Source organism: Gadus macrocephalus, chromosome 4 (genome assembly GCF_031168955.1).
Source record: "Gadus macrocephalus chromosome 4, ASM3116895v1".
Lineage (NCBI taxonomy): Eukaryota > Metazoa > Chordata > Actinopteri > Gadiformes > Gadidae > Gadus > Gadus macrocephalus.
The window spans coordinates 20,250,939-20,267,359 of NC_082385.1; the positions used below are offsets into that span (position 1 = coordinate 20,250,939).

At 42.6% G+C, this 16,421-nt stretch overlaps 2 long non-coding RNA genes across 2 annotated transcripts in view; one reads left to right on the top strand and one right to left on the bottom strand.

Moving 5' to 3' along the window:
- LOC132456334 (uncharacterized) overlaps positions 1-9,233 on the bottom strand; it is a 175,653-nt gene extending 166,420 nt beyond the window's left edge. Inside the window, exons 1-2 of the long non-coding RNA XR_009525434.1 lie at positions 8,992-9,233; positions 8,742-8,897 (exon numbers count right to left, since the gene is read on the bottom strand). This is a non-coding gene — a long non-coding RNA (uncharacterized LOC132456334). The remainder of the gene's footprint in view (positions 1-8,741; positions 8,898-8,991) is intronic.
- LOC132455530 (uncharacterized) lies at positions 1,678-4,618 on the top strand. Its single transcript, XR_009525269.1, has 2 exons — positions 1,678-1,883; positions 3,530-4,618. It is a non-coding gene; the product is annotated as an uncharacterized LOC132455530 (long non-coding RNA).
- Positions 9,234-16,421: the final 7,188 nt, after the last annotated feature.

Below are 16,421 nucleotides of genomic sequence, written 5' to 3' on the forward strand. Positions count from 1 at the left end.
ATCGCCTGCACAACCAAGGTAAAAACATAAAGTGCAGCGTATTGAATTGAGTGAGGTGGGGAAGAGGCTGGTCTGAAGCTGGATGTTGGGGTGAGGACGGATTTTTAATCTTATTGTGAAGGGCTACACCCCAAAGACACACAATTTAGATAAATACAACACGCAGACACACACACACACACACACACACAGACACTTAGATTTGAACACACAGGCCAACAGTCAGTGTGTTTACATGCACAGCTTAATCCGATTAAAGATATAGTTTGACCATGCTTCTCAATTGGACAACTGCAAACTTCCGATTATACATGGTGGTGAAAATCGATTCGTTGGCCGAAGCATGTCATACCCTGGTAAATAGGTAGCGCCGTACCCATTTCAACTAGTGGTAATAGAGCCACTGGCTGACCTCTTTACGTCACCAGCAACAACAAACTGAGGTGGAATTCGAGAAAGATGTTTTCAGTTGACAGACGTCAGTTTGGGTCCATTTTTTTTTTCCGATGCTCCATTGTTCCGACCCGTATGCGGACTCATCAACATTTAGAAAAACATGAACTTTTAATTCAGCCTTGGGTGAAGTCGAAGCGTAGTGTGTACTTCAACCTGCACCGAATGCATGCGCGCTTCCGCGGCCGTGGATGCAATTATTATGGGGGGTAACTAATTTGGCACGACACCGGCTTCCTCCATGTACCACCTTTTTAAATAAATCGCCGTTTCACATTTTCCGGCGGCGACAACGCCCCCTGGAAAAAATATCGAGCATGCGCAGAACGCAACAAAACAATTCCAATCCGATTGACCGTAAACATGAAAGCTTATCGATTTGAGTTAGACTAAGGTGTATGCATGCATTTTAATAATCCAATCATAGCTGGATTGACCAAATAATTAGATTTTTCTGTGCTGCAATCTACAGGAGAGGAGATTACTGACAAAATGTTCCTCTCTTCGCTGTAAACGCTTGTGTGTGTTTGCGTGTGTTTGCGTGTGTATGCGTGTGCGTGTGTGTGTGTGTGTGTGTGTGTGTGTGTGTGTGTGTCTGCCAGCAGGTGTGAGTATGAACACCTGGGAATGCTGGGCCGTCACTAATCAGAAGGGGTAAATGGTTTGACACACACGAACAAATACATACACACTCACAAACACACACAACCATACACTAACACACCTACACACACACGCACGCAGCAAAACACACATATACACTAACACAGATGCACACACACACAAAGACACGCACATACACACACGAACACTTACACACACACAGACACACACACACACACACAAAGATGTGCTTCGTGTGGAAAATGGAAAAAGCGGAGTAGAAACGAGAGAAAGCGCTTTTAGGATGTAAGCAGCTTAAAGAAAAATACTGAATGGATGAGTATGTTCCCACTCAACACAGAACTCACATATTGTGAAACAGATAGATGAATGCTTTAGTCTATATTGTGATAAATTATTATTGGGAGCAGATGGGGTTCAAAAAACGTACACAAAAACACAACAGAAAGACGAAAGAAACAGATAGAGCTGGGTGCGGGAGAAAGCAAATGTTGTGTGTGTTTGTGTGTGTGGGGGGAGTGGGGGGAGGGAGGTCTCTAGTCTCTTGTATTTCCCATCAAACTCGGAGGAGATGGCTCACAGATGTTTTGGCAAGGGGGAGAGTAAGAGCGAGAGGGAGAGAGAGAGAGACAGAGGAAAAGAGAGAGAGAGAGAGCGAGAGGGGAGAGGAGGAGCTGTCTCTGAACAGCTGGTGGGGGTAAAGGCGTTCGGCGGAAACCTCTTGTACCACTCTGTGCTCAGCAGATCTGGGAGCTTGTGGTCGTGCTGAGCCGTGAGCCATTTGATGCATGGACTCGAGTCTGCAGGTTAGCTGGGGTTCTGGAAATAATGTGAAAAATATTGGTTGTGAAATTAAACGTGTGTGTGTGTGTGTGTGTGTGTGTGTGTGTGTGTGTGTGTGTTCGTGTGTGTGTGTTCGTGTGTGTGTGTGTCTGTGTCTTTCAGAGAGAGAGAAAGAGATTGTGTGTGTGTGAGCGTGAATGTGTGTTAGTGTGAGTGTGTTTACGCGTCAGTGTGTGCTGTATTTTTATGCGTGTGTCTTTAGAAGAGAAAATTACTATTCTCTGCCTTGCCCATTGGACAATGTCCACATGTTGTTAAGCCAATCAGAGCCCTCTCAGCTGTGATGTATCAACGTCTGTGGAAATCATGGAAACGTTGACACGATTTTGCAAATAGCGAAAAAGTCTAAATCAAAGTCCAAGTCATATATATATATTTACATGAGGCAAGTGTGGTATCCGGCTTGGAGAATGTGCCGGGATTCAGAGTTACTACACGTGGCAACGGTTAGTTTAAGCCGACTTCGGCGTTTATTTCAATGATCACAGACAGGACAAGGGTGCGCTTGGGTCTCCGTGAGCCTCAAGCCTCTGCAGTCCATGCGTGTCTCTGCCTCCCCCCTGCTTCTGGTCTGTAGCCTCTCTTATAGTGGCTCCGGGCCTTCCTCCTCCCAGCCGCCAGGTGTCCCCCATCCCGCTGATTGGGGGGAAGGTCCAGGTGCTCTCCGTCGCCGGCTGGTGGGTGGGGGTGGTATACCCCGTCCTTCACGGTCCCTCTGGACCGTTCAGGCCGAGGCTTCAGGGGCGGGATGCCACACAAGCTAAAGCCTTTGTTTGAAGGCAGCTGTGAGGCATTTTGTTTATCTTCTGGGTTAACTTGGACCATCGTTTTGGGTTTGGCTACTTTGTGTTGGTCTCATGAGTATTCATGAGCGGTAGAGAGACCGCAGAGACCCAGGAAATAGCAGTCAGGGTACGAGAGTCAAACAATAGACGTGTAAAGTAATATATGGACCGTCTGGAGATGAGAAGAGAATGATTTTCTTTCCTGATTTGATTCGAAATGAATTTGGCTGCGCTGATATTGTATGAAAACTGAGATGTATATTAGGACAAGGGTTAATATATGAACACTTTTGTTGCATAATGCAGGGGAAACGTAACACTGTCTGTTACACACGGACGGCATGCATACCTTAGCTTATGTACGGTTTCCTCATTTTGTAGAATCATGTATCTGAAGGAACCATCGTTATCATTAGACGATTACTCAAGAACGGGTTGGCTAAGATATGTCTCTGACCAAAATGTGTCTGTCTGTCTGTCTGTCTGTCTGTCTGTCTGTCTGTCTGTCTGTCTGTCTGTCTGTCTCTCTGTCTCTGTTTGTCTGTTTGTCTGTTTATCTGTTTGTCTGTCTTTCTGTCTGTCCATCTGTCTGTCTCTCTCTTCCTTCTCTGTCAATTCATTTCAATTCTCATTGGCATGAGAAACAAACGTTAACATTGCTAAAGCAGGAGGCAACAGTTAGGAGGTCAAAGTATTATGTAAACTTCAAATCCAAAATATATACATATGAAATATTCGAATATTTAATACTCAATATGTATAGAGTAAAAGGGGGAATACTATAAAGTTCTTTCTCTCTCCCTCTCTCTCTCTCTGTAATGTAGGGTGCCTCTCGTCCTGTGTGCCCGTTGCCGTGGCGCCCAGCGTGGTGTGCATAATCCGGGTGACAGAAGGAGCTCCGGGACGTCAACCCGACGCCCTGCGAGACGAGGTGACAACACGACGGAGGACAGCTGCCTGCCGCAACCGGTGGCCGACCGGGAACCACACGTGTGTGTCTGCGTGTGTTTGTCAGAGAGAGTGTGTCTGTGTGTGTATGTCTATCTGTGTGTGTCTATTGGTGCATGTGTCTATCTGAAATGTGTGTGTGTCTATTTCTGTGCGTGCATGTGCCTGTGTGTCTCCTAAATGTGTGTTGTGTGTGTGTGTGTGTGTGTCTGCGTGTGTTTTTTCTGTGTGTGTGACTGTGTGTCTGTGTGTGTGTGTGTGTGTTTATGCACAAATAGCTATCTCTCCCACACTACTATTTGTTCAATAAATCCCGGATATCCTTGTTCTTTATGCAGACCAGCTCCTCTTCTGGGAGAGAACTCTCCTCTAATTGTTCATCCCCAATGAAATGAGCAAATGCTAACTTCTTCACTAAACCCTCCCTATTATCTATTCTGAGCCGCTGTGATCAATGCACGGCTCGATATTGTATCCAATTAACAATGAATGGCTTTTAGTACCATCATCCACTTCCCCCCCCCCTCCCCAAACCTGCCATAGCAATCTGTCTAGACCGCTACACACACCTCACCGGACCCACAAACAAGACCGCTACACAAACCTCAGCGGACTCACAAACAAGACTGCTTCATACTCCTCACCGGAACCACAAACAAGACCACGATTTGGTGTCACCTATCAGAAGATTGTCTGTTGCCACACCACCCAGCAGCACCTCCACCCTGTTCTTGCAATTAAGATCCTACAGGTGTAGTAGTCATTAATATTTGGGATTGAGATGCAAAGAGCTGTAAAAGTAGGATTTAATCACTAACCTCCGCGGGTTAAGGGCTGAATCCATGGTTATGCCAAACCCACAAGCTCTGAGATTAAAATATGATGATGTTCTGTGTTTCTATTTACAAGCAGCTAGTTTATTGGGCTATTCAAATAATCAAATTAATAAACTTTCGGGCAAATAATTAATGTTGTCTTTATTATATACTTTTAGCAGTGTAATCATAACATCGACATCGAAAAAAATAACCAATGAAAAAACGTGTCGTATAGAAACTATGAACATCACTATGAAGGCCATACATTTAAAGAGGTTTATAAACTCTTTCACAGCGCACAAACACACACACATACTGAGAGAGAGAGAGAGAGAGAGAGAGAGAGAGAGAGAGAGAGAGAGAGGAAAAGTGAGATTGAGAGAGCAAGAGAATGAGGGGCAGAGAGAGAGAAAAAGTGAGACAGAAAATGGGAAAGAGAGCTCTGGGAAGCCAGATGTCCAGAATCCTCTCAAACAGACACACAGACAACCCCCCCACAGACACACACACACGCACTTACGCACGCACGCAGGCACACACACACACACATCTTTAGTGTGTGTATATGTATTGTTGGCCTACACACATTATTTGTGTATACGTGTGTGTGTGTGTGTGTTTGCATGCTTTTAAATGTGCGTGTGTTTGCGCAGATGTGCATGTCTGTCTCTTTGTGATTTCTGTGTGTTACTGTGCACACATGTAGGTATCCGTCCGCGCATGTGTTTGAGTCCCATCCAAGCAATGAAACCATGCCTTGATCTCGTAGCCAGATGTGGATGTCCTCTGCCAATCCAGTGTAGCTTCACCCTATAATATTCATCCTACACTGTAAAAAAAAAAAAATCGTAAAAAAACGGTAATATTCTGGCAGCTGGGGCGTCAGAAAAATACTGTGAAATAACAGTATCGTAAAAATCGTAAAAATACGGTTATTTTCCATAATTCGAATACAGTTTATAGTTGTAATTTTAACAAGATTTTGCCTTATTTTCATGTTGTTTTTAATGTTTAATTAGAAACATTCACATTTTAAAACAATGAAATTACCTAGAAATATGGTAAATAAATGTTGCGTTACGAATAATACTGCTTAAATTGACAGAAATGTGCTGTTCGTAGCTGGTTTTTAATGGAAAAAGGTTGTAAAATAATTTACATTTGATGTAATATAACAGTATATGGACAGAAAATAATGTGATTCATCTTTCAAAACATGTAAAAAAAATGTTGAAAAAGTATGAGACTAAATGTTTAGTCTCATACTTACTGCTCAAGTATTAGACTAAATAAGGCACAAATAATCAACTTTCTATTGTATTTCTTTCAAATACTACATTTAACACTGAAATCCCAAAGCTTGAAATCCCAATACAACATTTAACACTGAAATCCCATTACTTTGCTCGATTAAAATAAAATAGCACAGCCAGTCCTGTCCTGCCTACAAATTGCATGTCCATAGGTCCTTGGTTTACAGAGGCTGAGCACTAACAAAGGATTTTTAGTACGGACAGGTAGTGGATCATGAGATATTCACTGATTTGGACAAGAATTCCCCTTATCGCTGACTCCACCTTCAAATAGCAATAGTTTGGACATGCAATTTGTACACAGTACAGCAGGACCAAATCAGGAGAAAACAGTAAACATCCACAACTGCTACAATATGACAATTGTGCCAAATTAACAATCTTTTTTAAAACACTAGACATTTTTAACACTGAAATCCCAAAACAACATGTTAGGTTGCATTATGTTTTTTTTTACTTTGCATAAAATTCTAATAAAATAAAATAAAAAAGTACTGCCAGTGTTTTGAATGAATCACCGCACAACAAACAATGAGTAGACCTAGATAAACATCATTAATCCTACGACAAATGTAAATCTTCCAAGAATCTAAATACTGCCAAAAGAATACATGAAAGCCTAAAGCTGCATGAGTGCATGTTAAAAGACAAGTGCATTCACAGAGCAAACATGGTCCATGGCAACAGCTCATTCAGCAGCTCTATTACTTTAAGAGAAAACAGCAAATCCGAGTCACATTTTGGGAACGCATGAGCTCCAGAAAAAACATTCATTTGATATACAGTAGACATGCTGTATGTAAATACTGCAAGAACAAGAACAAAGAACAGCAAAGTTGCATGTGAACAGTCCAGAATCAAGTCAATGAGCAAAAAGATCCAAGGACAACAGCTCACTCATAGTCTGTTTTTGAGAACTTGGGCTTTCTTTGAGAGCGTGGTGCCGTCCAGCTCCATCACAACTTTTCAGTGCACTTCAAACGTGTACTTTAGCTCAGGAGGGTAGTTGAGGTTCAATACATACATTAGGCCAAACAATATGGCAGCAGCTAATGCAGTGTTGTCCAGTCCTTGCATTATCTGCAGGCCTTCCAGGAGCACTGGTTGCATCATTTTTCACGACAAATATTCCCACTGTGGTGTCCTCAATCGATTCTTTGATGGCGGCTTCGTCCTCTGCCTGCACAGTGAAATCACAAATAGATCGGAGTGAGAAAAAACAAAAATCATATTTACAATGGAATTATAATGAAAGTGCTATTTAAAAGATTTTTTCATTTTAAATAATTTAAGCCAGTCTGTGAGCCTCTCCTTTTCTCTGTTAAACTTAAATGCAGACTGTACATGTTTCAAATTAAAATGCCTATATAGTGTTGTGCCGATAAAACACGAGAAGGTTCATTTTATAGTCAAGTTTTAACTTGGATAAAGCACTCACCTGTGTGTCGTGTAATAGAAGCAAAAATTAAACTAACCAGACCTTAAGGTCGAGCAACCAATATAAATGTTACTAAACACAACGGAAGTGTGTTGCGTAATTTGCATCAGTACAGTAGCCTAGATCTATTTCATTAAAGGGGACCTATTATGCTTTTTCGACTTTTATGACCTATAAACGTTGTTATAATGATTGATAGTCATGTTTAACCATACTCAAGTGTCAAATAATGACGTACATGCATTTCAACGTATTCCCTGCTGACAGTCTGGGGTGGCTGTGCAGAGCGCTAAACACTCGGGACAACTTTTGCGATTCACTTTTCCGGGAAATCATCTACGTAGAGCAGGGATGGGCAACTTTCATGATAAAGAGGGCCACATTTTTCAACATAACCAACGGAGGGCCACATGACTGCACACTTCAACTAAACGTGAGCTGAGAGAAGCTACACAATTTTGAATTTGGTAGATATGATTTCCTGTATTCTGGTGCATTTTGGGGATGGCCACTACCTATAAATCATCCAGAATCATAACCTATGTACGGTATGTTAATTGAACCAACATACATTCATTTTATGTTTTCCATGCTCAAACAGCCACATGAATGGTCAGTATTTTTATCAGTGCAAAGGGCTCACATACATCATCATTCAATGAAGTCAAAAAACTGAAAAACAGTGGCCCAACATTAAGTGCAACAACTCAATGAACTCAAACCCAACAAGCAGTTGTAGTAGTTGTAGTGGCGACTTAAGTGGATATCTTTAACGACTGATATCGCTTCTAAGCAAACTAGACGCATGGGTTTGCCTTCGAATTCTATGAATTCTTCTCATCTTTCTTGACCGAGTTTTCTGTAATTCGATCAATTATTATTATTCTTTTTTTTTATTCTTTTTTTTTTATTATGTGCGGGCCTGACTGAGTGAGGATGCGGGCCGCACTGAGTGAGGATGCGGGCCGCCAGTTGCCCATCCCTGACGTAGAGGCACTCCTGCCACGCCCCCATATGCCTGGTCAAATCTGCCCGCGGGCGTGCTTCAAGGAAGGTAACCAATCACAACGGAGTTGGGTTGGCAGGAGGGGGGCGAGGGGGCGGAGAAGGACGAAACCGAGCGTTGACAGAGCATGCAGAAAGCGCCCAGATGAGAGGAAGAGTTTCCTGAAAATCTACATCGTTTTTTGTGTATGGTTAAACATGACTATCAATCATTATAACAAAGTTTATAGGTCATAAAAGTCGAAAAAGCATAATAGGTCCCCTTTAACTATGCATTTTGGTGTTCAACAAAATATCAAAATCGGTAAAATAACTTCACTCACCACGAACTCCCTGACAAGATTTGCTGGGTCTTCGTTGAGGTACACACACAGCCACTTGAGAAAACATTCCCGCCCTGCATCAACGTCATCGTCCTAGGTCATGTGGATTAGAAGAGAAAGACATTTTTTTGGAATTTCTATCAAATTTCTCTATAAATTCAGTATTTTATTTCCCAAAAATTCATTCTTACTTGAGTCATGGGGGCCAAAGTTCTCTCAAGACGCTTGCCTATCTGTCCTCCTCGTTTTTCGAACAGCTTTAGAAGTTTGTCAGATCGGACATCCAGCTGTGACAGAAATCTGGATTGCAGGGGCCCGGTGGTAATGTGCTTAAATTCTGCATTTATCTGAAAATAAAAATAAGACAATCATTTGATTACTTCATTTTCTAATGATCTTATATTTAAAATATATTAATTGGTCTGCATTGGTCTTCCAAACCTAGGGGTGCAACAGAAACTTCCTCTTCCACAAACTCCTCATCCTGGCAATCAGCTGAAGAATCATGTAAGGATGGTGATGCTAATGTAGTTGTTAACACAATACCAGGAATAAAATCAGTTAGGTTATGAGGTGTGTGTCGGCTTCTCTTATGAGACATAAACGTTCCATAAATATTGGTTTGAAAAGTACAGCCAACAAACATGTCAGAGACAATTTCATTTCTCCTCAGATGTATGTTGATATTAAAGGTCCCATAAATCTCAATTTATGAGGTTTTCTAACATAAATATGAGTTCCCCTAGCCTGCATATGGTCCCCCAGTGGCTAAAACTTGCGTTTGGTGTAAAACGAGCACTAGCTGTTCTGCTCGCCTTTGAAAAAACGGAGGCTCAAGCGCGCTGTCTTGGAAATCTGTGCTCATGACGTCATGAGGAATCTCAGCTCCTCCCCTTACTCTGCCTGGCCCGCCCAGAGACGTTGGCCCGCCAATGAAACTCGACCGTGCGAGCGCCACGTGTGTGTGTGTGTGTGTGTGTGTGTGTGTGTGTGTGTGTGTGTGTGTGTGTGTGTGTGTGTGTGTGTGTGTGTGTGTGTGTGTGTGTGTGTGTGTGTGTGTGTGTGTGTGTGTGTGTGTGTGTGTGTGTGTGTGTGTGTGCGTGTGTGCGTGTGTGTGTGTGAATACACACACTGTAACGCAAGTGTTTCTTGTCGGTTCTTTGATGTGTCTTGTATTTCCACAACGAGACTGTCGTGGGGGTTATCTAAGCCATGGTTGAGAAGGAATTGGGGGAAAGGAACTTTGGTTTGACTCGCTGAAGTACATGAACTGCGACATGCCGCCGGTTGCCGCGAGGCACCATCGCCCGGCAGCGGGCAGCCGGCCGCAGGCAGCGCGCGGTTCAGTCGACTTCAGGTTGATGTGGAAGAACCAGAGACGTCGCAGAACCCGACAAAGTCGTTTGTGATTCATAATATCGTCTGGAGGCGCACACAATATGTTATATGATATAGATATCTATGTATTATATGATATTATTTAGATATAGAGCTCCAGGACTGTAACGCAAGTGTTGTACACTTCCTTGTTATTTGGATAACCGTTCTGCTGTTGGTGTGATGGCGCATAACAGACTCTCGTATCTGGTATTTCTACAACGAGACTCGTATTGGGGGTTATCTCAGCCAAGGTTGAGAATGAATTGGGGGGAAGGAACTTTGGCTTTGACTCCCTCAAGAACATGAACCACGACATGGAGGAGAAAGGGATTGTTGGCGGCGAATGTCTCCCGCTTGAGCCCCGCTGAGGGACCACGGCCGGAGGCGGAGGTGCATAAGCGCTGCCCGGCAAAGATCCCTTTCTCCTCCTTGTCGTGGTTCATGTTCTTGAGGGAGTCAAAGCCAAAGTTCCTTCCCCCAATTCATTCTCAACCTTGGCTGAGATAACCCCCAATACGAGTCTCGTTGTAGAAATACCAGATACGAGAGTCCGACGTCACACCAACAGCAGAACGGTTATCCAAATTACAAGGAAGTGTACAACACTTGCGTTACAGTCCTGGAGCTCTATATCTAAATAATATCATATACATAGATATCTATATCATATAACATATTGTGTGCGCCTCCAGACGATATTATGAATCACAAACGACTTTGTCGGGTTCTGCGACGTCTCTGGTTCTTCCACTTTCACATCAACCTGAAGTCGACTGAACCGCGCGCTGCCTGCTGCCGGCTGCCCGCTGCCGGGCGATGGTGCCTCGCGGCAACCGGCGGCATGTCGCAGTTCATGTACTTCAGCGAGTCAAATCAAAGTTCCTTTCCCCCAATTCCTTCTCAACCATGGCTCAGATAACCCCCACGACAGTCTCGTTGTGGAAATACAAGACACGTCAAAGAACCGACAAGAAACACTTGCGTTACAGTGTGTGTATTCACATTGATGTGGACGTTGAAGAACCAGGAACGTCGGAGAACCCAACGCGGTCGTTTGAGATTCATAATATCGGCTCACACAGCTTTTGGCCGTGATAATATATATTATATGATATAGATATCTGTGTAGGCTATATGATAATATTTAGATATAGAGCTCCAGGACTCCCGTGTGTTCTAGAATATTTACAGAACACGGCTAAAGGCTGTGTTCGGCTCGCCATTGCGATACATCCACTGTAAACAGAGCGCATGGTGGCTGCAAGCTGCTCAGGGCCACACCCCCACCCTCCTCCTTGACACGCCCACCGAAACAGCGCATTTGGGGGAAGCTCAATGTGCGACTGGCTCGGAGTGGCTGTAACTCTGCACCACGGCTGAATTTAGGGAACGTCTTTGAATACTGTGTTAGTTGCCCACTAATACCTATATTGAAGAATACATAAAATAGCATGTCATGGGACCTATAATAAAGTATTCCCTTTCATTAGATAGATTTTTGCATATACATAAGTGACAGCTGAAAGTAGCCAACTCTTTTTGAGTCTGACTAACTTGTGTTGAATGAACTCTACTTTGGTGTACAATTAAAGCATTCCAAGTCTTAAATCAGGGTTTCCCCAGGTTTGATCAACCCAAATTTAAGACTTTTTTTAGACTTTTTTAAGACCACTTCAATGAAAATTAAGACCTACATCGCACCCATTAAGCAGTCGTAAAACGCGGTCGTGCATATGTTATTCATGTTTTTTTGGAACATATGAAACATTCATGTCAATACATTAATGAATGTGGCAAAGGATAAGTGTGCACTCACCAATCAAAGAGCCAAACTGAGGGCCTAACTCAAGTCTAGAGGCCTGATGTCTCTTAAGACCATGTACCCAGAAATAATAAAAGATTAAAAAAACAATACACAAAGTGATGGTGTGAAAGTGTAGCTGTATTTTTGGTTTAAATATCAAACTTTCAACACACAATATAAAATATAAACAAAAACTCTAATCAAATTGCTGTAGTTTCTCAGCATTCAAATTTCCTCAACCATTTCAATGAATCCACCACTTGCCTCGTTGACCTCTTTTACTAACTTTTACCTTCGTAATGTATGGAGCCAGCCCGAACCCGAACCCTAACCCGTCCACAGACACGGTGACTAATGTATGATAGTAAGCATTATTGGCCCTTAACACTAATATTCGGAAACAACACTGCCTCAAAAGGATATTGGCCTAAGCAACACCAGTAGAGGCTATACTTTTCCCTGAACTTTTAAACGTTGCAAACGTGCAAAAACATAATTATATATTTATGTGGCATTCAGTCCAATGCTTAAAATATATCTGTGGCATTCAGTAGGCCAATGCTGTGGTAAAGTGTGTAAAGTATGACCAAGTGTTTCTTTCTGTTCAATAGATAGAACTTTATCAATCCCCTGTAGGAGAAATTTGTTAATGTTTGTCCCTATAAAACAATAATGGCAACAAAAAAATATATACAAAACATGACGGTAACTCTAAAGCAACCCAGTCTCACCAATATGCGTACAGATCGCACGTTTGACACTTTCAAAATGCGTGCAGTACATACGCCAAATGACCATTTCGCGTGCATATGATACGCAAAACCCAGCATTAACTACTGTGGAGGGCGGATGCGTCCATTTCGCGTGCATATGATACGCAAATCCCAGCATTAACTGAATGGGAAATGCAATATTTTAGGACAGATTCACCATTAAACGTGTTTCTAATGACATTTCTAGCGAGAAATGTACTTTTTCCTGGAATAATCTTCAGTCAGTGAATGTGTATGATCATTATTAATCTTTATTATCTGAATGGGAAATGCAATATTTTAGGACCGATTCACCGTTAAACGTGTTTCTAATAACGTTTCTAGCGAGAAATATACTTTTTACTTGCATAATCTTCAGTCAGTGATTGTGTCTGATCTTTAGTTTTATAGTTATTAGGAAGATTTTATCGGCTCGCTCGCATGTTTCAACGACGTCAGACTCTGCTTTCGCTAAACTAGCAGCTCACGTGTTTCCTGCGTTTGTGTTATTAAACCGTTACTTTATGTAACCTTTAAGGATATCATCTTGTTAGAAACACGCATATCCGAGAGCCAACCCAGTCGACAAAAGCATACGTTGACAGTGTACGTTTTCGTGAACCCTGGATTACGTCGCATTTCAACATAAAATAGCGAGACACACACACACACACACACACACACACGCACACACACACACACACTGCATTTCGCTGCTTAAACAACAACAGATATTATATTCCCTCAAATATTATTACTTTCAAAACATTGGCCAAAGTGGAATATCTTTTTTATTTGGGCTGCTTCTAGGACATTTTGGGTGGATTTTGAACGGTATGTGGCCAGGACGTTTTTTGCAGGACCTGGCAACCCTGCACTGTTGCCCGACGTGCTGAAATGCTCCGGAACAGATCTGGATCCACTATGGCCAAAAGACTTGTATGCCCCCCCTCCCCCCTTAAATAAATACTATGGCAGAATAAAGAATAAATTCATGCATTATCATTCAACTTGAACATGTGTTTTCACAGTATAGAGTGGCGAAGTCACGCCCCTTCCGGTAGGGCTCATGGGACCTATGAGATCGAAAAATATGAATGGGTGTCAATGGAGAGAAAATAATTATTTTCTGGTCCTGGTCTTTATATGCCCTGGATTACACATATGTTGTTTGTGGATTTAAAAGATAATTTTTCATGCAAAGAGTTCGACCGTTTATTGTGCAATTGTTCAGATAAAGGTTGCAGAGAAAACACAACGAGAAAGACTACACGGCTCGTATGTGACGTCACGCTACCTGCGACTGGCGTGGAGAAGACCGACAATCTTCCCATCGGCATAACTGAAACTCTGCACGTGCCCCGACTTATAATGGTTTTCACCTCTTTCGATGCTTTTATCCTCCCCTTGGAAAAAGCGGTGAAGTGGGGCAGAGAGATCGCCATCTCTGTGCCGAGTTCCAAGGGCGGGTGTGGTGACGTATATCATATGCGTCGAGAGCAGCGAAGAGCTGTAGTTCACAAAGCGGCCTCACATAAAACCTAAAATTATCAAACTTCTTCACGAACATTTTTAGTTTTCTTTGCATGAAAAATTATCATTTAAATCCACAAACAACATATGTGTAATCCAGGGCATATAAAGACTGGGACCAGAAAATAATTATTTTCTCTCCATTGACACCCATTCATATTTTTCGATCTCATAGGTCCCATAAGCCCTACCGGAAGGGGTGTGACTTCGCCACTCTATAGCGTGGTGGAGGGATGACGTATGTTCGCCAACCCGGAAGCGTCGCCCTGGGTTCCCTTGACAAAAAGCCAACGGGGTTTTCCATTGGATTTTGGATTATTGCAGAAAAATTAGCATCTTTGAAGCACCCCCTCAAAAACTGAAAATAAATAAATAAATAAAAATATCCTTGCTCCAAAGAACGAAATGTAAACCAATGCATTCTGAATGGGAGGGTTTCTCCGATTTTTCCATGCTACACAGAACGAAATGTAAACCCATGCAAATAAAGACTTCATGGTCATAATCATTTAAATATCATTTATCTCCTGAGGGTGGTATTCTATTTTTTTCAACGGGGCTGCATCCAGTCACTTGACCGTCATGGTTGCTATGGTGGTTGCGATCGACCGCCCCCTCATACATGGCTCGGCTCTAAAAACCACGCAGCAAAGGAGCTGCCGTAAATTGTGTTGTTTTTGTCGTAAACTAGGGTCCGATGGTTAAAAAATAGACGGATATTCCAAGGTATCCTTAAAAGGCAGCTGGGATGTTTTTATTTTCTGCAGTTTAGACTTCTTCTATAACCTATTTTTGAAAGCAAAACGCCAAGCTCATTGATTTAACGAGGCAGGGTTATTTGAACCAATTTATTAAATAAATATTTGTGAGAGGTCATTCCTTCTCCCGAGTTTGCTTCCTATTTATGTCTAGTGTACAACCCTACTGTCCACAAGCATCACGTAGCCATCCAACCTGCATATCTGAGAATCAGGCCTCTCTTTAATAATGACCAAACGTTATGAGAGAAATACACATTAACTTTTGTCTCATAAGCGACTTGGTGCCGGCTCCTTTTGACCTTTTGACCCCTGACTTCTGGGGGAATAGCTGCATCAATTCATTAGTCAATCAGAAGCATGTAAATATCTTCCCGGTAGCGTAACGGGGCAAACAAGGTGTCCTTTGACATCTACGTTTCGAGGCGATTGCAACAGTGCCAGACATGAGCATATTCGAACATGTTTAATGGTAGTAATTAGCTGTCGAAATTGGAGGCCTTAATCAATAATGAGCAGCTATTGATTTGCTTCCCGATAGAAATTTGTGACAAATTACATGTTATTTAGCATCTACACGTTGAGCTGAGTCCAATGACACCGAGCATGACACTCTAGCAAATGGTAACATGTATTTTACATGGTACACCTAGGTCTAGGACATGATCTCGGTGTAGCAAGAGGGCGAGCTTGATCTCATTGGACTCAGCTTAACGTATAGATGCTAAATAACATGTAATTTGTCAAAAATCTCCATCGGGAAGCAAATCTATAGGTGGTCATTATTGATAAAGGCCTCCAAAATCGACAGCTAATTACTACCCCGAAACTTATTCAAATATGATCATGTGTGGCACTGTTGCAATCGCCTCGAAACGTAGATGTCAAAGGACACCTTGTTTGCCCCGTTACGCTACCGGGAAGATATTTTCATACTTCTAATGGATTGATTCATATTCTAAGGTTCTCGGAGTGAGACTTTAAGATGCTGCAGCAGAAGTGTTGAGACGAAAGATGATATCAAGACATTTATAGAATATTCCCATTCACATTATGATTCTTCGTCATAACATCCGACCAAACATCCTTTACATTCACAGAGCGAAGATTATGAAAGTCCAGGCCCCCCCTTCCTGAACTCGGGGTCCGACTGGGCCAAGTTTCGGGCAGGGAGGACCCCCCCTTCCTGCCCTCGGGGTCCGACCGGGCCAAGTTTCGGTGCGGGGGTCCCAGTTAGGCCCTAGAATAAGGTATTCAAATTTCAGGGCGGTAGGACCTTCCTATCTCAAAAACTGTTTTTCCACCACATTCTGAACCATTAGGTCTTGCAGGCAACACTTCTGAGGGGCTTTGTCCAAATGACAGTCCATTTGGGAAAACTTTTTTTCTCTAAGGGCTAGAACTCCAAATCTCGGATATGTCGTTCTCGGGGCCCCGGGAAATGTGTGTAAACATTTTAGCATCCCTAGCTATCTCGAAAAGGCCGGAAAAGGGGCGTGACCTCCAACAGTACAGTAAATGTACATAAGACAGAGGTTTGTTTCTAGTCCTCATTTTTTGTGGGATGGAGGTGTACATTTGTGGCTTAAGGTGTGTAGACACAGCTGGCCTGTGGCCACGTTTTTGAAGTCTGGGGTCAAAAGG